Source organism: Triturus cristatus, chromosome 8, assembly GCF_964204655.1.
Source record: "Triturus cristatus chromosome 8, aTriCri1.1, whole genome shotgun sequence".
NCBI classification, from domain to species: domain Eukaryota; kingdom Metazoa; phylum Chordata; class Amphibia; order Caudata; family Salamandridae; genus Triturus; species Triturus cristatus.
In genome coordinates, this window is record NC_140591.1 from 640,717,645 (window position 1) to 640,744,321 (window position 26,677).

Sequence of the window (26,677 nt, forward strand, 5' to 3'; positions counted from 1 at the left end):
AAATCCAAACGTGTACTTGGTGGCCCACCTTTGAATAACTAAAACAAAGAGCTAAATGATACGTTTTATAGCACACTTATGCAATTCATTTTGCCTGTGGAGGCTAAGAAGAGACTTGAAAGCAAAACGGTTTTACTTCATCGACTCGCAAATTAGAGTGACCTGTCCCGTGGGTGTCTGGACGTTTGCAAAAATCCAACTCAAGTACATTTTTCTAACAAGTGAAGCCAAATGGTGTAATTAGCGGCACCACTGCCAATGAAAAAATCTTTACTTTTGTATAAATAGTGGAGGTTATCCGAGGGTGCTATTTGAGGTGGTCAGCATCATTTACAAATAAAATGAGCACCATCCTTTATTTATTTACTTATTTATTTATAGCTCAAAGGGGCTTATTATCAAGCACGGCGGTAATATAATCGCCGCTCTAGCGGCAGAAAACTGCAGCTAAAGTGGCGATAATGGGCTTGATAATATGCCACAGAGAATTCCAATAGAAGCCCATGTTGACACCAGAACATGGGATTTTATGGGAATTCCCTAGGGCATATTATCTAGCCCATTATCGTCGCTTTAGCGGCAGTTTTCTGCTGCTAAAGCGGCGATAATTTTAACGCCGTTTCTTGATAATATGCCCCGAAGTTCCTTATGTTTTTTACCTCCTCTTCCGCACAGATTCACGTTATAAGCATGATAATCAAAATGGTATCAGATGGCAAAATGACGGTATATAGACTTCACATCCTCTGAATCGACACGATAGAGCCACCCTCATTTAGACACATAAAAAATACTAGACTGGCAGACACATCCTTTAAAGTATACCACACTTAAGGTTCGGGACTCAAGAGAGCCCGTCCTCAAGATGGCTGCTCACACCTGAAGCTCTGTCGGCCGGAGACATTAATGCACAATTTATACTTGCTTTTAGGGGGCATCGAGGCCGCCCTGGACTCACCCTACAATTCTGGCTGCATCCTTTGACTGCGCTCCCTGCTGGGGAGGTGCCTGCATCTGTGCAGCTGAACATGGTGGCCCGGGTTGAGGCCTTCTCCCGGATCTGCAGCTTACTGTGGCCTTGCTGGGATGGGACTGAGATGGTTGGGCAGCCATACATGGTGTCTTCCGCCCATGGGCTCATCCGGGCAGCTCTCATTTATGCCCATTTACAGCGTGGCGGAGGCCTGGACCATTGGCACCTTGCAGGGGATGGCACCTGAGGCTGCCATATTGCTGAAAGGTATGTGTGGGTGCAGCACCTGCTGTCCTCTGTGTTGGCCGAGCTGGCACACTGTGGTCTACTTCAGTCTACATGAGTGGTTTCCCCCTGAGTTTTGCCTGTCTGGAATGCTGTCTCCCCTGCTGGGAGCAGTGAGGTGATTGGCTGACAGGAGCTACCAGTAAGTGCATGAGGGCCCCACTGCAGTTTTGTGAGGACTCAAAGTAGGATTACTACCTAGGCCCAAGAGTACGGCCTCATCTGATTGCCTGAGGGGACTGCTGGTTTGGCAGTCAAGCGAACCCTTATGGCTGGACTGCCATCCTGGGCAGTGCTGTGACTGGGGGACTGTATGATTTGTGAAGAGCGGGTACGAGTCTGAGACCCAGTAGTGTTATGTCGCTTCTCGCGACAGTTGTGCTGAAGTGGGTGCACTGTCCTGTGATTGCCGGGGGTGTGCATTAATACGAAATCTGGAAAAAGTGATGGCTACCCATGGACTCATCAAGGAACTCAGAACGGGCAATGGCCCTCCCTTCCAGTGGCAAGAATTTGCATCGTATCTAGAGTCGCTGTGGATTGGTCACAAGAAGTTCATGCTGAAGTGGTCACAGGTGAATGGGAAAGCAGAACTCTTCATGTGGACTCTCAACAAAGTCCTAAGAATAGTTGTGGCCAATGGCGATATTATGGAAACGGCCCTCTACTCTTTCCTCAGGAACTACAGACAAACTCCTCATGCCACCACGGGCTGTGCCCCTGTGCATATTCCCATGGGAAGAGTAGTGAGCATCACCCTCAATGAGGCCCTGAGTGAGCTAACGTACAAGCCGTGGACAGCAAGAGGAAGCGACTAAATGAGCAAGTCAGCAAGAGGCGCCGAGCGCAATGGTCGTTTCTTAAAGTAGGAGACATGGTCCTGATCCAAGACAGAGATCCAGGCAGTAAATTCAGGTTACCCTTTGAGAAAGATCCCTGGTGTATCACCCATATGTGAGGTACCCAGGTGACTGCTCGGAAGGGCCTTGAACTTGTCACAAGGAATGTATCCGCCTTCAAAAAGTTCCATCTCCATGCTGGTCCAACCATGGACGGCCCCGATGGAAGTAGGTCGGAAAGAGACCGGGAGGAATGGTCGGAAGGGGAAGTTGAATCCGAGGGTGCTGAAAAAGTGGATGTGTCTTCACAAGGCCAGCTGTTAAATCAAAGCCCTGCAGTGCTGCCAGTGATCCCTGTTGATGATGTCGATGAGAGCCGGGAAAACCAGACCCAGTATAGACTGAGAAGAAATCCTGAGCCATCCAGTCGATTGCTAGACTACCACTGCTAGATAAGACTACCTATGGACAGTAATGTGGTATGCAGGTTGGTGAATGGGTGCTGGTGGTGACAATGGTCAGCATGAAACTGTTTACCATGCGTTAGTTACCTGTGGTTGTTTATTGTTTTATTTTTTGGTAGGAATGTTATGTCGCTTCTCATGACAGTTGTGCTGAGGTGGGCGCACTGTCCTGTGATTTTTGGGGGTGTGCATTAGGCTGACCCCAGCGGCGTGCCTAGCAAATGGTTCAGCCTACGCATTGTGGGCGGTACCAAATAAATAGCCCTACGCATGAAGTAGGAGTCAGTCTACGGCTACGCCGGCACACATTAAACCACCTAATGTGTGTGTGTGCCTCATTCACTTGCCGCGCGCACAGCTGGGCCTGAGGCACGCATGTGCGGGTTATCGGTGACACGCTCCTGAATGTCGTGTAGTTGAGCCTCACGTCATGACATAATAAGCAGCACTGGCAAAGCGAATGATGGAACGGATGCAGACGCGCTGCAAAATGCCATAAACTTTACCAGACTGGACCGGCTTGACCCCTTCCTTCAAAGGGCAATGGGTACCTGATTCATGGTTAGGGATTGACAGGGCAGGCTGCCCTCCTCAGTACATTAAAAGTAATATGGCGTAGGATTCCTGCTGGGTGTGCAACTCATGAATGCGGAATTGAGTGATGACCATTGCACTACAAAGGGATCGAGGTCTCCGTGTTCCCAGACTTCACTGTGTTGGTGCAGACCACAAGTGTGCCCTCCAGCACATTACAGCTAAATATTCACTCCTATAACCAGCTAAACTGCAGATTACACATCAAGGCTAAACTTTTCTCTTTACTGATCCAAAAAGGGCAGCCAAATTCATCAAAACCATCCCAGTGCAAGCAGGAGGATCAGCTCTGAGAGATCAAGAACAGGATGCTGCACATCTCAGCGAAACTGATTGACTTCCACCTACTTTATTAGAAACTATGACATGCTGTCACTGCAGCATCTAAGACCATTCTTTTCTGAACACTTATCTACCTATGCATTGTTTGAATGATAGAACACTGAGAATGGTGCCCCCATGAGTGTCCTCCTACCGCATTAGATAGACCAGATAGTAGATACCAGCTGTATCAAAACATCTCGGCTTACTTTGCTGTGAATGATGCCTAAAGATTATTGATTGCCCAAGTTGGTTTGGTTAATGATGCCAGTGTGGGCCTAGGTCCATTTCCACATTGTACCTCCGGCCACCCAGTTATTTCTTACATGGGTAGTGAGCCAGACTCTTAGTTCACTCCCACGGGATGAGTCCCAGTGATATATCATTTGAACGTTGTTGGGGTTTTGTGTTAGAGTGGGATTGGGATATTTGGTTTATTTGGAGAACCAAAGATGGTGATAGTGCTGGAGCAGGGTTTTCTGTCTAAACCCGAACATCAGCTTATATTTTAAAATGTCATAATTAAGATTACTAATAAATAATTACTAGATATTAATTTTGTTGAAGTTTCTGACTAATCAACCTTACTAATAAAAGAATTACACGTGGGGATGCACTTGTGTTGCTTTATTAATACGTGAACTAAGTTGGTGGGCAAATTAATAAAATAAGTGTTGCTAAACTGCTATTTGTTTCGTGTTTGCGCTTTAAAATAACGTGTTTTAATGCTTCTTTATGTCGCAGATGGCTAGACAATTACATACACATAAGGGTATTAGTGGGAATTAACACTGTGTAATCATTACGATGTAGTAACGTTGTTTTGTGTTTCTTTTAATTAAGATTGTTCATTCTGGCCTAGTCAAAGATGGCCGACATTTACAGCCTGCATTTGAGTAGCTGAAATATGAAGAGAGGCCTCGCTGAATATGGATGAAATCCTGACTTCGGCCTCTGTCTGTATTAAAAGTTTCCGTGAGGACAGCAGCTCTGGGCTTGTCGCCAGTTGTCACCAGTTATCCTTGGGAGAGTAAAAAGCCACAATGAACTTTGATAAACTTGCGGTGGCTTCACTATGATTCCGAAGAAGAGCATTCATGGATGTTACATTTTTTAGTTTGAGCTTCCTTCTTCCGTGTTTTTATTTTTGAAATTTTCGAGAGCTGAGGTTTTTCTAAATGTTGCGAGTCAACATCCTTTCCTGCTCGCTCTGCTCAACGGCTCAACGGACGTTTAGAGTTTGATTGTAACTTTAAATATGTTAGTTTTACTATAAATATTGTTAGACTAGAGAGGGTCTAAGGCCACTTCTTCCCGAACCTATGCTCGAGAGGATCGACGCTGATTGAGAGGACGGCGACTCGGGAGACTTTACTGAGAGACCTGTCCTGACCTAAAATGACACTTAGCTAGAATAGGTAACTATGAGAATAATGATTTTGCTATTGATTGACTTTCATTTGAACTAATTTAGATAAAATAACCTTTTGTTTGAATCACAGTGTCGGGTGGTTATTTCTTTGTCATTTATTGAATTTTCAAATATGTTCTTATTGTTTAAATCATGACTCAAGACATAACAATTAGGTCGCATTGACCTCAGTTTAGATGCAGATTGGTTTAGGAGTTCTCTCGTATATCCAGTGTGGATAGAGTAATAGAATGAATATTAGTGTGATGGGCCCTAGCGTATGAAGAGTGTGTGTGCGTGTGACTATGGAATTACTCTCTCCGTGGAAGTAGGGAGAATTTGTATGCTCTGATCTGCAGCAGTTTCCTGGTAGCAGTATGATGGTTTTGATTATTGTCTTGATCTGATAGATTGCTTGTACATAGGCTTTTGGATTTATTGATTTATTGATTGATGTTCATTCATGTACTAACATTATATGTTGAAGTCCTCGTATTGAGTTCTATGTAGTATGTACGGCTTCTGGAACGTAGGGAGCTGGTGACGGTTCCGTAGTAGGGCAGAGGGAAGTGAGTGCTGCTCTCGGGGAAAGACGGGATTGTTGGCCCTGTACGTATGCAGGGAAAAGCGTGTGACAATTGAAGTTGCGCGTCGCATTGTCTGGGTTCGGAATCAGTGACATCGCCGTGTGTTACTATTAGAGACATATTTTCTGTATAAGAGGAGTGTGTATGGTAGCGAAGGTTATCTGTGAAACTCTGGTCTTAAGTCCCAGGGATCCGTAAGGTTCGCCGTTAAAGCTTATCGCTGGAGAAGTAATAGGAATTCTCTGAGCTTGTTTGAAGGACTGGGCAGAGGTAAGCGCTGCTTGGTTAACATGTGTTATAATTCTGTAGTGGGACAGACTGTTTGCTGTTCTCGGGAAAGGCAGGATTCTGTGTGGATGTGCTACATTTTCTGGTGTGAAAGTGCGTGAATGTATGAGAATTTAGTTAATTGTGAGACTCTTTGGAGCATTCCTAAGAGGAAACAGTTATTGGATGCATGTTAGAAGGGCAAAGTAGAGGGATGTGCTACTGTGTCAACGAGAGTAATAATTTAGTAGTGGAGCAGAGGTAAGCGCTGTTCTAGAGAGAAGCGGGATATTTGTGAGAAAGACCTTTCTTTACTATTCTGTGGTTAGCGAAGCAGACAATGGAGATGTTTATATGTTGTAACTAATAGATTTTGTAGAATCTAAAACGAAGTCTACTGAGAAGGCTTTGTAAAGGAGGGGTAAACGAGTGACAGGAGACAGAGTAGAAGCGACTGCAGCGACTACTGACGTCAGACAAGACTGCGCTGTGATTGGGCAGTGGATTAGAACAGTGCTCGCGCTGTGATTGGTGCGTTGGTGTGAGCCCCGCAGGGATTGGAAGGAGTACAGGGTGACGTAGACGCTTCAGGATTGGTGCGTTAGTGTGAGTCGCGCTGTTATTGGACAAAAGATCGTACAGTTGCGGAAAGGACTAGAGGGTTGTAGTAAACGCTAAAATGTATTACCAAACGGAGGAAAAGAAAAAGAAATCCTTGTTCGGTAAAATTAAAAAATGGTTCGACAAGGATAAGGACATAATAACTAGAGAAGGCGAATTGCTACCTCCGACAAGAACTCCTGCATCCTTTATGGTTGCGAAATATGGGTATCATACCTGTATTTGGTTAGACAATTGGGCTAAGTACGCTAAAGAAGATGGTGTTTTAGCATTCCCGGAACATGGTTCATTTAATCTGGCCGTGTTGAGAAATTTACGGGAAAAGATGATGTGTCTAGAGCCTAGACCAAGGCCGACACAGTTTGAGGCATTGGTGGAATGGGAAGATGAGGTGCATGAGCGAGAAAAGCAGAGGAGGGGAGGCAACTATAGGTATATTTTTGGGAGGAAATATGATCGTGAAACACATCATGATCAAATGAGGAGATGGCGAGATGCTAGTATGTCAGAGGGATTATATCCTATGAGAACTGTTGAAGAAGCAGAAGGGAGGAAAGGTGCGGAAAAGGTACCTGATGGAGAATTGAGGAGGTACGGGGCTAATGATTATGAGGATGAAGTCTTGGATGACATGATTTACAAGAGACCACCTCCATATAGACCAGAACCAGAAGTGAGAACACCAGTTGCTACTCCAATAAGAGATACTTTGCAGATCATTAAAACGGAAGTTGCGACACCTGATTTGAAAAGTGATAGCTCTTTCACGGAAAGAAAGAGAGAGAGAGAGCGAGAGAGAGAGAGTGCAATCGGGGATGAGAAAACAAGAGAGTTAGCAAGAACAATATTTGAGTTGACAGAGAAGATCAGAGAATTAACAAAGAATCTAGAAGCTGTTACAGTGCCTGTAACCATAGGTCCGGTTATGCCTATTTTTGATAAGCAAAGAATGAGTGAAAATGGTTTGACGGTTCCTTACGTAGGAAATGGTTTGGTTAATTCTTCGGGAGAGTCAGGAATGAGGATGGAAGAAAATAATTTGAGACAGCTGAGACATGACACATGTGGTGGAGGGTCAGATGTACAGCCTAATTCAGGATTGAATACTGGTTGTTTAGGAAGATCGATTTTGGAACCACAGAGGATGGCAGAACGAGTAACTACAGTGAAAAGATCTACAGAAATAACGGCTGAGGATTTGAATGATTGGTTGAAAGTTCTCCAAAAGAAAGATAAAGATTCACAGGCAGTGGATGTAGCCAGGTTGCGCATAGAACTGGAGGAACTCATAGCAGGGACAATTCCTACAGAGATGTTGAAAAATCATCATGATGGAGAGTTGTTATTTATGTGCAAGAGTATTACATGGAGGGCTAAGAGTACACATGACAGGAGGAATAGCGAGTGAAATGGGAGTTGATATGGATAAGGTGAAAGCTTTGCAGAAGCCTTACAGGGTGGATTTCTCCGACAAGGACATTGAGAATCTAAATGATATTGGCAGAACAGGGCAGATTAAGGAGATGATTTCCTTATTGCGAAAATGGGGTGATGTGGAAAAATGGAAGGATAGGTGGTACAAGAAAAGGGAAGATTCAGTGGACAGGACTTATTCAGCATTTCCCATGAGAGAAAAGGAAAAAACAGTGGATGCTTATCCTATGAGAGAGATTCCTGGAGGAGGATATGTACATGTCCCATGGACTAGACAGGATATTTTGTCATTTACAAATGATTTTCCTCGATTGAGAGAAAAGCCCGTCGAGTGGTATAGGCAGGTAGATAGGTTTGTGAAATTGTCAAAAGTGCTGTGGATTGACCTGAATAGTCTGTTTGATATAATTGTTCCAGCAGACTTGTGGGCAGAGTGCAAAATAGTTGTAGATTGGCCTGCTAAGGAGTATCCAAGAGATCAGAAAACAGGAGCACCAGACCCGGAGGTCATGAAGAAGTACGAGCAGGTTATTGTGTATCTAAAGAATAAGGTACCCCCTAAAGAAACAGACTGGGTTAAGATAGATCGGACACATCAGGAAGCAAAATAATCAGTTCATGCTTTTTATGAAAGGCTGATACTGGCTTTTAAACAGTTTAGTGGAGATGAACACCTGGGTGATAAGGATTTGAGTCATTTTGTATACAGATTTGTATATGGCTTGAGACCTGAAATCAGTGAAAGGATTCGAGAGCACACAGTTGATTGGCAGAGTAAAAAGATTGATGAAATCTTGAGACATGCGAAGTACTTCAGTGATGAGATTGAGGCAAAACAAAGAAAGCTGAAAGAGAAAGCAATGTGGGCACAGGTGAAAGTTGCTGAAAGACAAGAAGCACAGATGGTGGAACAAGCAAATAATCCAGGAAATAGGCCCAGATATGGTGCAGGAAAAGGAAAGGGGAATTTAGAAGAGGCCAAAAAGAAGTTCCCATGTCACAACTGTGGACAATTGGGGCATTGGAGATCCGAGTGTACCAATCCACCATTAGTGAGTAATGAGAATAAATCATTGAATCAACAGGTGCAGAACGAGGGGTGTAATCATCAGCAGCAATAGCAGAAGGTTGTCAGACAGCAGAGTCAAGAGCCAAAACCGCCCTTGCCGCAGAACAGAGGGTCCCAGAAATATAACCAGGACTCGGGATTCTACAATGATGAGCAGGTAAACAAACCGAGACGTACTAATCCGGTACAGCAGTACTGGCTAAAGAATGAAGGGAGTGAGTCTGAAGGGGACTACTGACGGTGCCGAAGAGAGGAGGAAGAGTGCATACTTGGTGCAACTCTAGAAATAGACCAGGCAGGACCATTTGTAGATGGGAAAATAAATGGGGAAAGTGTTACTTTTTTGGTAGACACAGGAGCGACGAGATCAACTGTCAGGTCAGCAGATATAAGAAATCTTCCTCTCTCGGATGGAGCAATCCAAGTGGTTGGTGTAGCTAATACACAGATTAAGACTCGTCTTACCGAACCAGTAAGGGTAAGAATAGGGAAATTTTCAGACATGCACAGATTTGTGGTCTGCGACACTAGTCCAGTGAACTTGTTAGGTAGGGACTTATTGTATAAAATGAATTGCAAAATTTTTTGTACTCCGGATGGAATAACTTTTGAGACACCAGATGAGGATGTCTTGTACAGGATGACTCTAGATAATAGAGAAAGTGAGATTGTTGGGACATATGCTGTATTTAATCCAGATGACTTGCCTCAGGAGTGGAGGAATACAGTAAAAGCAGCGGTTTGGGATTTTACTGGAGAAGATGTGGGATTGATGAATAATGTAGATCCAGTGAAGATTTCAGTGAAAGAGGGAATCACTTATCCTAATATCCCACAGTACAGATTGACACCAGAGATAATTGAGGGAATAACCTCTATAATTGACAAGATGATTCAACAGGGTGTTTTGAGAGAGTTACTGAGTAGCCCATGTAATTCACCGATAATGGGGCTGAAGAAACCTAATGGGAAGTTCAGGATTGTACAAGATTTGAGAAAGATTAACAAAATTGTGATAGCATGCTGTCCCATTGTGCCAAATCCGTCAGTGATTTTGTATCAGATTCCTCATGATGCTGCATGGTATACGGTGATTGATTTGTGCCATGCTTTCTTTTCAATTCCATTGCATCATGACAGCCAGCCGATTTTTGCATTTCGGTTTGGACAGCGTATTTTGGCATGGTGCCGTATCCCACAGGGGTATACAGAGAGTCCATCGATATTCAATCAGTTGTTAAAGAAGTCTTTGGAAAGTCTGATCATGCCTGAGAGATCGGTACTAGTACAGTATACCGATGACCTACTTGTGGCATCGAAGACACGTGAAGCTTGTGAAGTAGATACCATAGCTTTACTGAATCATCTGGCAGATGGAGGGTTAAAGGTATCTCCAGCCAAATTGCAGTTGTGCAAGAAAGAAGTACATTATCTTGGACACAATATTGAGAAGGGTCTGAGAAAAGTGACCAATGACAGGATCAAAATTATCAGAGGAATGGTAGCCCCAATGACCCAGAGAGAAGTGAGGATGTTTCTGGGAATGGTGGGTTATTGTCGTCAGTGGATAAGTAATTTCTCCCTGATAGCAAAGCCACTGATTAAATTGACCAAAAGTGAAGTGAAAGACCCATTGGAACTCAATGCAGAACAAATGGCAGCATTTGAAGAATTGAAGAGCAGAATGTGTGAAGCTCCTGCTTTGGGAATGCCAGACTATGAGAAGGAGTTTGAGTTGTACTGCAGTGAGAGAAATGGATGTGCACTTTCGGTGTTAATCCAGAAACATGGACGACTGAGAAGGCCAATTGCGTACTTCTCATCAACACTTGACCCAGTGGCTGTGGGTTTGCCAGGTTGCCTGAAAGCAGTAGCTGCTACATGCAGAAGTTTGGAACAGAGTGAGGGTATAATAATGGGATATCCTGTACGGGTATTCGTACCTCATGATGTGGCAATTCTTTTGACAAGAAGCAGGACTCAATATATGTCACATAGTCGGCTGACTAAATATGAGAAAATCATTCTGGGAGCATCGAATGTGACTCTTGAGAGACGTGTGAATGTGAATCCAGCAACACTCTTGCCAGATGCTGAAAATGTGAGTGTGAGAGATGATGTTGATCATGATTGCTTGGATGTGCTTGATTACTGCACAAAACCGAGACCAGACATAAGAGATCTGCCACTACCTGAGAGTGATCATGTGTTGTTTGTGGATGGATCATGTCTGAGAACTGATGATGGTGTGTTGAGTGCAGCATATGCGGTGTGCAAAGTTTCAGAGGTTATGGAAGCTTCGTCTTTGAAAGGAGTAAGATCTGCTCAAGTGGCCGAATTGGTGGCATTGACAAAAGCTTGCAAGATTGGGAAGAATTTGAGAGTGACTGTGATGACTGATAGTCAGTATGGATTTGGAGTGGTTCATTATTTTGGCCAACTTTGGCTACAGAGAGGTTTCTTGACGTCGAGTGGGACTCCAATAAAGAATGCTGAGGTGATTGGAAAGTTGCTTGAGGCGATACAGCTGCCTAAAGAACTAGCAGTTGTAAAATGTGCTGCTCATGGACAAGGAGATGATTTTGTTACTCTTGGTAATCGTTTTGCAAATGACATAGCACAGTATTGTGCAAAGAACGATCATTCAATTAACAAGGGACGAGAAAGGGAAATGTCTTTTTGTTCTGTGATGTTTACTAATGTCCTGGAAACATGGGATGAGGTGAAACAGTTGCAGGATGAAGCAGGAGATGAGGAAATGAGGGATTGGATCAAGGCAGGTTGTGCACCAAGAGAGAAAGATCATGTTTGGATCTATAGAGATGGAAGACCAGTTATGCCTAACTCAATGCTGTCAACAATGGCAAGAATGTATCATGGCCAGGGACATCTGGGGAGGGACGCTATGATTAGGTCCTTTAAACAAACCTGGTACAATGCAAAGTTCAGGCTGATTGCAGAGAGCATCTGTCAGAGATGTTTGATTTGTCAGCAGTTCAATACTGGAAAAAAGACAGTGGTGAGCCTAGGAACAATAGGCAGAGAAGGAGGTCCTTTTACCAGAATGCAAATAGATTTCATTGAAATGCCCCAAGTGAATAGATTGAGGTATGTTCTAGTGGTAGTTTGTTTGTTCTCAAGGTGGGTGGAAGCCTATCCGACTAGGAGAAATGATGGAATAACAGTGGCAAAGTTGCTGCTAAGAGAATTGATTCCTAGGTACGGGTTCCCAGTGACAATTGAGTCAGACAGAGGGGGACACTTCTACAATGAGCTCATGGGTTTGATTTGTGAGGCATTGAGCATACAGCAGAAGCTACATTGTGCATACAGGCCAGAGGCTTCTGGTGTTGTTGAACAGATGAATGGTACAATCAAAAACAGAATTGGTAAGATGTGTTTAGCCACTGGAATGAAATGGCCTGATGTCTTGCCTCTAGTGCTAATGACTATTAGGTCTACTCCAGATAGAACTACAGGGTTGAGTCCACATGAAATACTGATGGGACGAGCAATGAGACATGCATTCGTGCCTGTCAACAAATTGATGACAATAACTGATGACATGATTTTGGATTACTGTAAAGGCCTGGCTGACGCAGTTCATTCTGTGTTTCACCAGGTTGGAGGAGACGCCACCACACTTGAAAAGAAGCAAGCCCATGATCTGAGTCCAGGGGACTGGGTGAGGATAAAGGTGCACAGAAGAAGAAATTGCTTGGTTCCGAGGTGGGGAAGGCCAAGACAAGTCATTCTGACTACAACAACTGCTGTAAAGTGTGCTGGTGTGAAGAACTGGGTTCATGCAAGTCATACTCTGAGAGTTCCAAATCCAAAGGATGGGACTGGGAAAGAGTATTTTGAAGAGTCAGATTCCAGTGATGATCCAGACACTGAAACAGTGAGAAGAAAAAAGAATCCTGAAAGGGGGAAAGAGTTGGAAAGAGAGTCAGGTGATTCTTTTTTCTTACCAAGAGAAGCTTCAAGAGAAACATTGAGAGCTTCAGAGGAGAGTTCAGATTCTGTAAGAGTGCCTGAAGTTGTTCCAACAAGCAGTGGAGAAAATAAAGGAGGAAAAAGGAAGGAAAAGAGCAATTCCACAGAGACTACACCTGAATCAGATGAAGAGATTGAGGATCCACCTGAGATTACTTCTGGAGAAGTAGGGTCAGAAGAAGATAGAGAGGGACAGATTGCGGAAGACCCCAGAGGAGGTGTAGGGAACATTCCTGATAAGCAAGGTGAAGGGACAAGTAGACAGCAAGAAGATTGCGTGTCGGAGACCCGAGGAGGGACAGTAGTAGGGAAATCTCAATTGGTGGAGAAGAAGTCTGTGGAGCAAAAGAGAATTGTTGAGGAACAGGAGGCAAATGAGACAGAATCGGATGAGAGTGAGAATGGAAAATCAGAGGGTCGAGTTCTGAGGAAAAGAACTTGGATCGGAGAAAGAAATAATAAAGAAGTGAGACCGAAAAGGAGTGTAAAAGGAGATCTTTGGCCTAACAAGATAAAGAGGCTGGGGTACAGACTGACGCGAGCAAGTTCAAGTTCATCAAAAGCTGAACAGGTGAACGAGGTGTCGAGTCAGAATCAAGCAAAGGGTGAAAAACAAAAGGAGTCAAAAGAGCCAGAGGAGATCAAGAGAATCAGAAAGCCTAACCAGAAGTATAGGTCACCGGAATGGACGTACGTGGCACTGTCTGAAGAAGAAGAGGCAGAAAGTCAAGGAAATCCAGAGGGGACCTTACGAGAAGTGGTTGAGGAGGAGAAAACTGTCGGAGTCCTGAAAGTTATCTTGACTGATATTGGAGAAGAGTCAGATGCTCAGGATATTGAAGATCTGATACAATTTGATGTTGCTGACGAAGAAGTAAGAAGTGATGAAAATCCAAATTGAGTGAACTGAAGGAGTCACTTGGAGAAGAGTGAAAAAGAAAATCTAAAATTAGCAGATTAAAATAATCTAGTGTTCTAGTGTTTCAGTAGTGGAGTAGAAGAGGCTAAGTCAAAAGACACTGCCAAAGTAGTAAAATGGCTAACACAGAAAATAATAAAAGTAGATGTACCTTCTTTAAAAGATGGTGTAGAATGTGCTGCTGCTGTACAGGATTATTAATGCTACTGTGCAGTGTACTTGCTTTATTGGTTACTTTTAGAGTTACAATAGACACTTTTGGAATACATACTGAGAATTTGACTAACATAGGGAAGAGTTCACAGAAAGTAGTGCCAACTAGAATTAGTAACATTTACATACATAAAGATAGATTGATTAATGATTTTTCTAGCAATGTTTTTTCAAGATTGTTGTATGAATACGTAAAGACAATGGAAGTAAGGGATTGCTACGTTTGTATGCAATTGCCTGCATCCGTTTCAGAGGGAGTTACTTATCATCATCTTCCAGCTACGTATGGGATTACATGTAGTGTGCTAAGTAGTATTTTCTATCTGTTAGGGAAAATAGATTATGAGATATCTAACAAAGATAACATTTTTGGGCAATTGTTTATGAATAAGAAACTGAATCCTGCAAAAGAAGCCAACATTTGTGGTGAGATTTTTATTGAAACAGAAGAATTAACATTAGATTATATTTTTAGAAACAATTTAACTTGTAGTTTGAGGAAGAAGAAAAAGCTTTCCTGGATATGGTAGAGAAAAGGAGAGTGAGCATGCATGAAAAGGCAGGAGAATATAAGATGAGTGAGACAGTGTGGGACATTGAGATGGGAAAGGAGTTGAAGAATGGGGCCCGTCCAACTTTGGCTTTAGATGCACCACAGAAGGGTAAACTATGCATTACCAGAAGGAAATCCCAATATGATAATTATTTCGTTGGGACTAGTGAGTGTCATGATACATACTTTATTGCAACAGGATGGGGATTCAAGGGAGGAGAGGATCCAGTTTTCCCAGGAGTGTATTATATTTGTGGGAATAAGGCTTATTACAGGTTGCCTGACCATTGGTATGGCACATGTTATGTTGGCCTGGTCTTTCCAAAGATTTTTCATATAGATAAGATAGAGGATGTAGAACAAATTAATCTACTAACACGCTTTAAGAGAAAAACTTGGTCAGAAATTGTAGCAGATATTTTTGGAGCTTTGATTCCAGCAGTGGGAATTTCATTAAATGCGTATGGAATTCGGAAGCTGTCAACAGTGGTGGATCGCTTATCGACAAGCACCGCTGGAGGGTTTCTATTGGTGAATACGGAGATGGTTGCCTTACGCGCCATGTCTATGCAAAATCGACTTGCCCTTGATATTCTATTGGCCAAAGAGGGTGGAGTCTGTGGAATGCTGAAGGTTCAACATTGTTGCACTTACATTCCTGACGAAAGCAAAGATCTAAAGATCTATATCAAAAATATTACTGATTTGCATGAAGAACTAGTACCACTGGAAGCTGAAAGTATCTGGACTAAAATGGCTAATAAGATGTTTGCTGTTAAGAACTTTATAGCTAAAATAGGTAGTACCATATTTGGTAAGATATTGTTTCCTTTGACATGTGTGATTGTTGCTTTATTGATACTTAGATTAGGGTGTTTGTGTTGTAAAAACAGGGGAGGGAAAAAGAAAATTATGAGAGAAAATATTGAAAAGAAACAAAAGAGGGCAAAGAGAGACCCACAAGAAATAGAATTAGAAGAATTTAGGGAGAGTGTGTATCTGGAATCAAAGAGAGATGATGAAAGAGAGTCTGGTGTGTAATGTTGTGTATGAAAAACATTTCAATTTCTCCTAGGAAATGGGGACAACATTTTTTTTTTGGGTTGGTTTTTTGTGGTTATAATATATCACCAAAGGGGGGATTGCTGGAGCAGGGTTTTCTGTCTAAACCCGAACATCAGCTTATATTTTAAAATGTCATAATTAAGATTACTAATAAATAATTACTAGATATTAATTTTGTTGAAGTTTCTGACTAATCAACCTTACTAATGAAAGAATTACACGTGGGGATGCATTTGTGTTGCTTTATTAATACGTGAACTAAGTTGGTGGGCAAATTAATAAAATAAGTGTTGCTAAACTGCTATTTGTTTCGTGTTTGCGCTTTAAAATAACGTGTTTTAATGCTTCTTTATGTCGCAGATGGCTAGACAATTACATACATATAAGGGTATTAGTGGGAATTAACACTGTGTAATCATTACGATGTAGTAACGTTGTTTTGTGTTTCTATTAATTAAGATTGTTCATTCTGGCCTAGTCAAAGATGGCCGACATTTACAGCCTGCATTTGAGTAGCTGAAATATGAAGAGAGGCCTCGCTGAATATGGATGAAATCCTGACTTCGGCCTCTGTCTGTATTAAAAGTTTCCGTGAGGACAGCAGCTCTGGGCTTGTCGCCAGTTGTCACCAGTTATCCTTGGGAGAGTAAAAAGCCACAATGAACTTTGATAAACTTGCGGTGGCTTCACTATGATTCCGAAGAAGAGCATTCATGGATGTTACATTTTTTAGTTTGAGCTTCCTTCTTCCGTGTTTTTATTTTTGAAATTTTCGAGAGCGGAGGTTTTTCTAAATGTTGCGAGTCAACATCCTTTCCTGCTCGCTCTGCTCAACGGCTCAACGGACGTTTAGAGTTTGTTTGTAACTTTAAATGTGTTACTTTTACTATAAATATTGTTAGACTAGAGAGGGTCTAAGGCCACTTCTTCCCGAACCTATGCTCGAGAGGATCGACGCTGATTGAGAGGACGGCGACTCGGGAGACTTTACTGAGAGACCTGTCCTGACCTAAAATGACACTTAGCTAGAATAGGTTACTATGAGAATAATGATTTTGCTATTGATTGACTTTCATTTGAACTATTTTAGATAAAATAACCTTTTGTTTGAATCACAGTGTCGGGTGGTTATTTCTTTGTCATTTATTGAATTTTCAAATATGTTCTTATTGTTTAAATCATGACTCAAGACATAACAATTAGGTCGCATTGACCTCAGTTTAGATGCAGATTGGTTTAGGAGTTCTCTCGTATATCCAGTGTGGATAGAGTAATAGAATGAATATTAGTGTGATGGGCCCTAGCGTATGAAGAGTGAGTGTGCGTGTGACTATGGAATTACTCTGTCCGTGGAAGTAGGGAGAATTTGTATGCTCTGATCTGCAGCAGTAGGAGGTTTTGTTTACTCTTGTTTATTGTAACCACTTGCTGCTTAACGTTTTATCACCTATTCTCCCTAGCATTACTCAGCCAGCTCTTCACTGACAATACGCACAGCTTTAAGGAGGCGATAGCTGCTCTACTGACCTGATCCTGACCACTCACGCAGGCGATTAAAGTTCCTACTTGGTATATCTATAGCCTAAATGACCTATGTAAAGCGCACCAAGTCTCTGCATATTTGCAGAAACATTCCATGGACATCTGCTTCTACAAGAGCTACATCTTACTGAGGCAACAAAAGCGCAACTATGGGCTGGATGGTTTGGGAAACGTCATGTGCCGTATTATTTCTGCTATGCCTGCAGAGTTATAATCCTCATCAAAAAGTGACTGCCATGGAGCACGCACCGGGTCATATATGACCGGCAGGGGCAGTTTTTTCTTCTCTCTGGTTTCCTACCTGGTCACCCCGTCAAATGTATTTTCGTCTTTGCTCTCAATACTGATGATCCCCAGTTTTTTGCCAACCTATGGAGCTTGGCCAGGACATTAGGACACGGCGTGACTTTATGGGGTGGGTTAATGTGGTGCTTAGCCTGAGATTAACAGATCCGGCAACTCCAGGTGCCTCTACCCCCATTCAGCTACACTGCTACGTCTGACTATGGAAGACTTTGACCTGACTGATCTATGGCACTTCCATCATGCCGGAACCAAGGAAGGCACATCTATAACAGCAGGCCATGCCTCATGGTCACGTATAAACTACTGGCTGCCATCCCAGGACATCCTAAACTGGATGGGGCAGGTTTCTCACCTACCAAGGACACTGTTTGACCATGTCTTAAAGGAATTTTCGCTCCCAGACTGTCCTCCACGAGCATTCACTTGGAGGCTTCCCGCCAGAGCCCTGCATGATCGGGTGTTCTGGGAAGATATGAAGGACAACATTAGTGGAATATTGGAAACAGAATGGCAACTCTGAGATATTGAGATCTTCTCTTTGGGAGGCCTTTAAAGTTGCATTAGGGAGGCAAGCATCACTAAGCAGACGGATGTGCTCTGTGCACTGCACGGCAATCTTGCGCACCTAAAGAAGGAAATTGGGGCCCTCGGACTGCTGGTTTTTGTGGACCGTGATGCCTCTTGGCTTGCATCCTTTCATGGTAAGCTGACAGAATATTAGGAGGAGTGGGAAACGCACTACTTCAGTAGGGAGGCCTAGGCCTTTCACTATGGGAGGGTGACAGACTGGGCAAGTCTCTTGCCCAACTACTTTGTAATCCTTGGGCGTGCAACTTCATTACTGAGACTCACGGTAAACACTTTCAGCTATATACAGACACGTAGGCCATACAAGGGGTGATGATTGAATTTTTCTCATCCTTATATCAGACCCGTCTATGCTCCATTCCTCAAGAACTCAATACTTCTTTGTGGATCGGTCCAACTTCTGTGGTTACAAGATGGCCACAGATGATATCTTGATGACCCCTTCTCAACAGAGGTTGTCATTACAGTAATTTGTGCTCTATCTGCAGAGAAGGCGCATGGCATGTATGGCCTCACCACCACATTTTATAAGGAATATTCCCCCTTAGTGGCCCGCATGTGCTTGCTATTTATAATGAGTCACTATTCTCAGATGTATTGCCCTGTCCCTGCACAAAGCCCTCATTCTAACCATCCTTAAACCTGGCAGGGATCTTTGCCGCTGCAATTCTTACTGCCCTTATCTATGATCAACTTGTATAACAAAATCCGTGCCAAACTCATTGCCTCATGTCTCCTCCCCCTCCTACCGACCATTGTGAGTCTTAATCAGGCCCGTTTTATTCCGGGTAAATCAATGTCTTACAATCTGCGACCCTTTTTTGCTCTCCGGCACACCATTTACTTTTGACCTTGAGAGTGGTTGCTGTATTCTTGGATGCCACAAATGCATTCAATTCTTTTGAATGGCCATTCTTCTTTGCCTTGTTGAAGCATCTTGGACTGAGCCCTACCTTTATTAAACTGATTTCACAGCTGTATTTCTAACCTGTGGCCTGAATTTGTGAGAATGGGTGAGTTTCAGCCCCCTTCTCCATGTTGAGGGGCATCTGGGAGGATGCCCCTTGTCTCCAATACTTTTTGAGCTAGCGATAAAGCCGCGTGTGGCCTTGTTCTGCCAACATCACGCTCATCAATGACCTGCATTCACTCCTCCTAGAATCTTGGTATCGATGTAAGCGAACAACATCACTTTATAAGTCCCGCATATACACCATAATGTGATGTGATGTCCTTCTTCCCCTTGAAATTCCTGCTTGCCTGAGCTGATGGCCCCATTAAATGCCCTTGGGTCTGGCTCAGTAGAGATGTTGATGACTTGTGGAAATCCAGCTATGGATGCCTGCTTACTTGGCTAGATGAGCGAGTCGAATCCTGGCAGCAGCTCCCCCTATCACTGACTGGATGTTTGGCCATTGTGAATAAATCATCAGCCTTAATACATTTCTTTATCTTTTTACCAACGTGTCCATCCTCTTGCCGCTTCATTTCCATCAGCAGCTTAGGTAGTGCCTTGTCTCTCTTCCATGGGCAGAGTGGCACCCCATTGAACAGGGTGGCTTGGGTGCCCCTGCTATGGACTTATATTATTTTAGCACCCAGGCACAGTTTGCCTATCATTGGCTTTTTCTTATGGCATTCTTTGCTCAAAGGGCCCGAATCTAATCACGCAGCTCCATGTCCTTTCCAGATTGTGATGTTTCTAGCTTCTAAACGTCAGCAGATGCAGATTGACACTGTGGCATGCACAGTATAGGCGTGGAGCCAGCTCAGACACAGGCACCACACTGAGCATCTCTTCACACCCTCTGTGCCACTTATTGGCAACCCATCTTTCCCAATCCCTCAGGAGCTCAGAACCCGCACCAGACTGCGTAAACTGCACCTCACAACTCAATCTATCCTAACGGCACTTTCATTTCGCTGCAACAAATGCTACGAGGTGATGATGTTGACCAACTTGACACTTTCACACACTACCAATTATGTGCTGTGACCCGCGTGACACATGCCACATCCCCGGAAACCCCACCTACATTTCAAGGGCTTGAAGCAACACCCACCACTACTTCATCTCCCTGCAAATTAACAACGCGGCTATATGCAGGATGGAACTCTGCACCAATACGATTCCCGATAAGCAGATGCGCATGGGACAGCAACATTTCACCCCCTCACAGATGATCTGCGGTGCTATAGCGGCGCCCAAGCCTGCGCGCTCTCCCCTAACTACAGACTTCACCTCATTCATTTTAAATACATTCACCATCTTTATTTACCCCTGAGAAGCTGTTACGAATGCGCTTGATTGCTGACGCTCACTGTATACATTAGTCTGCACTCAGCACTGGCTTTCCACATCATGCCTGGGACTACCAGGGGTGGCAGCCTACTGGGCCATGGTAATGGCGATGATTAATGGCTTTATCGGGCACGCCCTTGAGTATACTCCTCTAGTTGTTCTGCTGGCTTATATTAAAGATGTGCCTTCTGAAGTGCGTACATTAACATCGCTCCTTCTACTGCTCACTGTGCAGTGCAGGGTCTTGATGAGGTGCCGCCGATGCGTGCTACCACTTATGACATTTCTTGCCCTTCAATTTTTAGATGCTGAACCTTTTGCCAAATCGATAGTTAATTTTTTTAAACTAGTTGTTAGGCATAGGCAGAATTTGGAGTAACATGGGTCGTACTTTTTTCATCACAAGTTTCTTGGTAATGTGCCAATGCCCTCAGTGACTGCGCCTTGCACTAATTTTGGTGCACTGGTTTCTTTTAAATTGTTTTCCAATACATTGTTTTTAAAATCATTGTCACAGGAACCATAGCTCAAGATAACTATTTGTTTGTCTCTCTTTGATGGGAGATTGAGAGAAATATATTGTGCTAAAATGAATTTGCCACTATTATGATTGATGTACTGAATCTGTATTATGTAGGTTTTTAGATTGTTTTTAACTACGATGTATTTTACTTGTACTTTTATGGTATTCTTTTTATACCGAATAAAGTATTGTTACTGACTGACTGACTGGCTCAAGGACGCGGCACACTGTCAGGAACAACTTGCCGTTTTTTGGGAGCTAGTGCCTTTGCACCTCTGCCCTAATGATATTTAGTCTCCCCTTTAACAGTATCGCCTTACCCAGACCGACACAGCAGCTCACAGACAGGACGCTGCAGACGCTTTGCCCTTGGCTTCCGATGATACTCCTTTGTATTGGGCCCCCATGGGCCCCACTGCATAACATAACATAAACATAACACGTGTATTTGTAAAGCGCACGTTCACCACTACGGGTATCTTGGCGCTGAATAACAGATGTTTATTGTTACCCAACTCAATGGTACTCATTTTATCGACCTCAGATGGATGAAAGGCTGAGCGGACCCGCCGGGATTTGAACCTGTGACCATGAGGTCAAACACAGGCCCCTGCAGCAGACGCATTAGTCCACTGAGCCACCGGACCCGGACCACCACTTGTTAACTTTCACACCATTATGCTTCACTGTGTCCAGCGCGCCCCGTCTGTAAAAGTAGCTTTAGAAGGCCCTCTGGGGATTGTAGTCCTAATGAGGTATATTTCCAGTATGAGGAATTGCCCTGTTGACTACACCCCTCAAGACAAAGAAGAACGCCAAGTATTCATTGCTGTCTCTTCCGTTCTGACAAGTACCTACTATATGGGGTATGTTGTCATCCCAGGATGATGCCAGTAACAGTGCCCCTGCTCCTCTCAAGCGAAGAAATCAGCAGGAGTGCGATGCCACCGTAGTCATGACTAAGATAGGATATATAGTGGCCTATCATGATTGTGTCACTAATCCCATCTGGGTGCAAAATTCCCCGTGGAAGTTGAGTGCAGAGTGGTCATTTAAACCTGCTTCACAGAAAAGGCATTTTCTCAGCTCTCTCAAACCACTGTACCAGAGTTCCTTTCACCCCTCCCGAGTCCTCAACTCCTCCCTGCTGCGAGAAAGTGGAACTCGAATCACTGGGACAGAGATGGCTGCTTTCTGGTGCTTCACAGACGATCACCTGGGCACAGTGGTCTTCTTGCATCATTGTACAGTCGAGGAGCATGGGTTTACAGTGAGTGATGTCCAGTTTGTATACTAATAAGAGTGCTGCTGCTCCTAAACATAACGCTTCATAACTCCACTCCAGCGCCCATGCACCTCTTCCTGCCTCACGTCTCCTGTTTCTTCTACTTCCCTGGTCTCACTCCATTCTCCTGTACCGTCCTTTCTCCTTTTTCATGCTCCTCTTGTTTTCACATTCTCATTCCTCCCTCTGAATTCATCTTCCTAACCCTCACCATTGCCCTGCTCACCCTGCCGACGCTGCCCAATTCTAATCTCTCTATCCAACTCCCATCAAATTCAATTTTTGTCCTCCTTGCCTCTGCTCCGTCATTCCTCACTATTGTTCCCGTAATCCACCAGGCCCTCCACCTGCCTTCCTAACCTCGCTTTCCTTCCTCTAATCCCCAACCCCTCCTGATTTCATTTTTTTAATCTCCGATCACTTGTTTCCTCCTTACTGCTAAGCCTGTTTTTCTGCATCCACTGTCGAAGGCCCTATGCATTCTGAAGTTCACACACATGGTAAATCTACAAGTAGTGTAACTCGCACTAAACAGTCATATTCTGCTTGGCCTGGTTATTTCATACAACATCAATAGCTCTCACTATTGTATTGCAAATGCTTGTCACATTTATGCGAACTCAAATTACGTAAGAAACTGCAGTATCAGTTGGGGGATGAGTAACCACTAAACGTAATAACCACAGCTCATGTCAGGGTGAAGCAGCAAAGTCACTAAATTAACCTGACTCAAACCCCTGGTAGCTATGGCACAGAGCAGACAGGCGTAACTTAGAGGCACTGTGTAGAGCATTTATGCAGAACTAAATGAGAAATAAAGTGAAAACACAATACAAGAAAAATCTCAAACCAATTAAAAAAAATAGGGTACATTTTAATAAATAAGATGTCACAATAACTAAAAAAAAGTCCAATTAGGCAAATCTAACTTATGAATGTTTATTTTTTCAGGTTAAAAATAGCACCATAAAGCATTAAACGGCAACCACAGTAATCAGTTTCCACCTGACCAGCACCTAGGTGCAAGTTAAGGCCGACTGCAAGGGAGCATGGGTTAGATACAGAAACCAGGTTCAACCCTAGCAATAGTTTTATATTGGGACTTAGGACTTGATTTAAAGTTTACTGGACAGTCTTAGTACCATTGCCATGGTGCACTACTTTACTGCAGTCATGGTAAGGGTACTCCATCTGCCAAATTTAGAGCTGTCCACCAGCCCAGCGGACATCTATTAAATTTACCAGAATGGCCATCATGGCGGTTCCTATAAATGCGTAAGAAATTGTGCCATGTATCTCCATCAACATGATGGCATCACACTGCACACTGTAATTTTTGTTTTTTATTTTCAAAAGACATAAGTGTCTGCTTAATTGTGAAAAAGAATGTTTATGCCTGCCAAAAGGGGCTATTTTTATATTTTTAATTTGCAGTTTACATCTGCACAGCTCGGCTACAGATGATAGGCCTGTAGTCATGTTTACACTGTCACTGCAGTGGATTGCACAGTGTTGTAGTTCACTAGTACAATTTAGGTGACAGACCCTGGGTATAATTTCATACCTTATACTAAGGACATATAGACAAGTTAAATATGCCAATTAGATGTATGCCAATTTCAACATGTTTTATGGAGGTTCACAGTCACGTAACTACTGGTTAGCAGGGGTAAACATGCGCTGAGTTTTACAGCCACAAAAACAGTCAAGGCAGAATCTGGTGGTACTCCATTTAAAAGATGATGATTTCTAACAGATTACATTTAAGAATTAAGGACTTTGAAGCTGCGCAAACTTTCACCAAGCCTATGGGGGTTTTAGCTTGCTGTTTTCACAGGTTGCAATATATTTATATACAATGTCTATACATTATATTGATAACAGTATTTTAGAACCAGTACATAAACTACACAATTGATATTATAGTACACAAAAAGAAGAACAAGTATTTGGGAGGGTATAAAAGATACAATTGAGTACATTTGTATGTATATTGGTGAAGGAGGCTCATGGAAGCGAAGTATTTGGGTGTAGCTATTATTTTTGTCATGGTGTTACAACACGGTCTCTTGCTACTTATGTGGTGGAGGATAGAGAGACGTGTTGTGGAGGAATAGTACAATGAAGATGAGATGGAATACCCAGGCAAGTATCATAAGATGGGTGGAAAGAGAGAAAGAGAGGTGAGAGGATAAGTGAAAGGAGAATAGAACAGAGAAAAATAAAGGGATAGAAGAGGTGGTAGGAAAGGGGGTTGGTAGGGGGGTGTAATGTTAGGATCAGACATATAGGGGCATTTGTACAATGAGTTAACGCCACGTTAGCGGCACTTTTCTGCCGCTAATCCAGTGCTATTTACATCACTGTATTAACAAGCTTTCGCTAACAGCCGTTAGCGACAGCTTTATGACGATAGCGACCGCATCCAGCATTGCCAATGATGTTAGCGATTACTATCGCTAATGATATGCAATGTAGACGTTCCCGTGCAAAAACGCATGCCAACCCCACTTTGTGAGATTGACAACAATCCCCCGGACCCGCGATACATTAAAAAAACAGCCGCTAACGCCCATTAGCGGCTAGAACTTAAGACCAGAAAAAAGGTGGTCTTAAAAATGGTGATAAATCTCAGTACATAAGGGAGACTAGCCCAGAGCCTCATCTGAAGACCCACTGATGCCATGGAGGTACTACTCATGCAGCTTAGAGCACCGAAAAGGCCACAACAACCACTGCCACCTCCCCCAGGACCACCACGGAGGCAGCGCCGCAGAAGACAGCGGGTCTATGGCCCACGCCTCCCCCTCACAGACCTAACGCCAGAGGATGTCATTGCCCACTACAGGATCAAAAGGACATTCATCCTCCGCTTCCTGAACCAGATAGCCCACAGGCTGCAGGCACCAACAGAGCGGAAAACCAACATCCCACCGCAGACAAAGCTGCTGGCTGTGCTGCACATGTTGGCCTCAGGTACCTTCCAACTAACAACTGCCAGTGTTGGTGGAGTCTCACAGTCAGCCCAATCATGGTTTCTCCCAACTGCCTTGGATGGTATCATCATCCTGATACCCCAGCTCCTACCCTTCCCCAAAGCTGTGCAAGAACAACTTGAGACCAAACAAGCTTTTTATGCCATAGCTGGCTTCCCGCAGGTGTTGGGGGCAATTGACTGCACACATGTCCTTCTTGTGCCTTCTAATGACACTGTACACGTATACCGCACCAGAAAGCACACACATTCCATCAATGTGCAGGCAATAGTGGACCACCGGGGCCTGTTCACCAATGTTGTAGCTTGTTCCCAGGGAGTGTGCATGATTCCTACATCATCTGCCAGTCCATCATCAACCAGCGGTTTCAGGATGGCACACATGGAAATGCACTGCTTGTTGGTAAGTACTAACTGAACACACCACATACCTCAACTCCACAATCATGGAACTCACAAATGTGAGAATGCATACGTACCAATCTCACATACAACATGTCAATTAACATGCCCACCTACCAGACACAACAACACAGGTAACTGTGGTAACTGGGGGTAGCCTTGTAGACAAACCATCCCCAAAGACATAGCCCCTCCGACACACATCTGCAAATGCTAGGAGAGGTGGGAATCCAAGTATGTGTGATGGAGGGACTCAACCTATGAGGAAAGTATGTACAAAAGGCCGAGTGTGGCGGTGGTGTGCTGTACAGTCTGGAGTTTGCAGAGCATAGACCTGTCCATGTGGGCATTTAATGTGTTTCTGTATCCGTAGTCCAGCCTGTTGGTAATGACTGTGTGGGGGGGGATCCATGTGAAGGTCTCATGGAGGATGCAGATGGTGTCGAAGAAGCTGCAGGCCACTTCGTAGACCTGTTGGTTCATGCAGAGGGAAGAGTCGAGTACGATGCCTAGGTACCAGAGTTGTCATTGTGGGGGGCTGCCGAAGGTGGCCCTCCAGGTGTTGTGCCTTGCTGATGGGGTGGTTACAAGGATGAGGACTTATGTCTCCTCCGCGTAGAGCACCACCCAGCTGTTGATCATGTTGCAACTTGCTGCAGTCCTTCCTGGAAGCTCAGTCTGGTGTGTGTGGGTGCCTTGGTGAGAGAGAGCATGAGCTGGGTGTCCTTGTAGGTGGTGATATCTAATGGGTTTCTTCATGTTGCTCCTGTTCCACTCCAGGCATCTGCAGCTGCATCTGTCATCTTGGAGGTCGGTGGTGAGTGAGGTGGCATTTCTTGAACGCTGTATGTTGCACAGTGGGGCAAGTGTGTATGTGCATTTGGAGATCCATGTGTGGAAATCCCTGGCAGCGCCGTTGGTGTTGGCTGCAGCGGTATGGGTGTTGCTGTAGAACCGAAAGTATCCACTTACTGAGTCTCGGTGGTGGGGGGACTGCCCAAATCTACGATACCCTCCTTATATAGTAAAAAGGACACATCGGAACCATGGTCTGCAGGAGGAACAGCATTTATTGATATAGCCCGGGCTATGGAACAGTGTCCCAAGCTCGTCAGAGACAAGA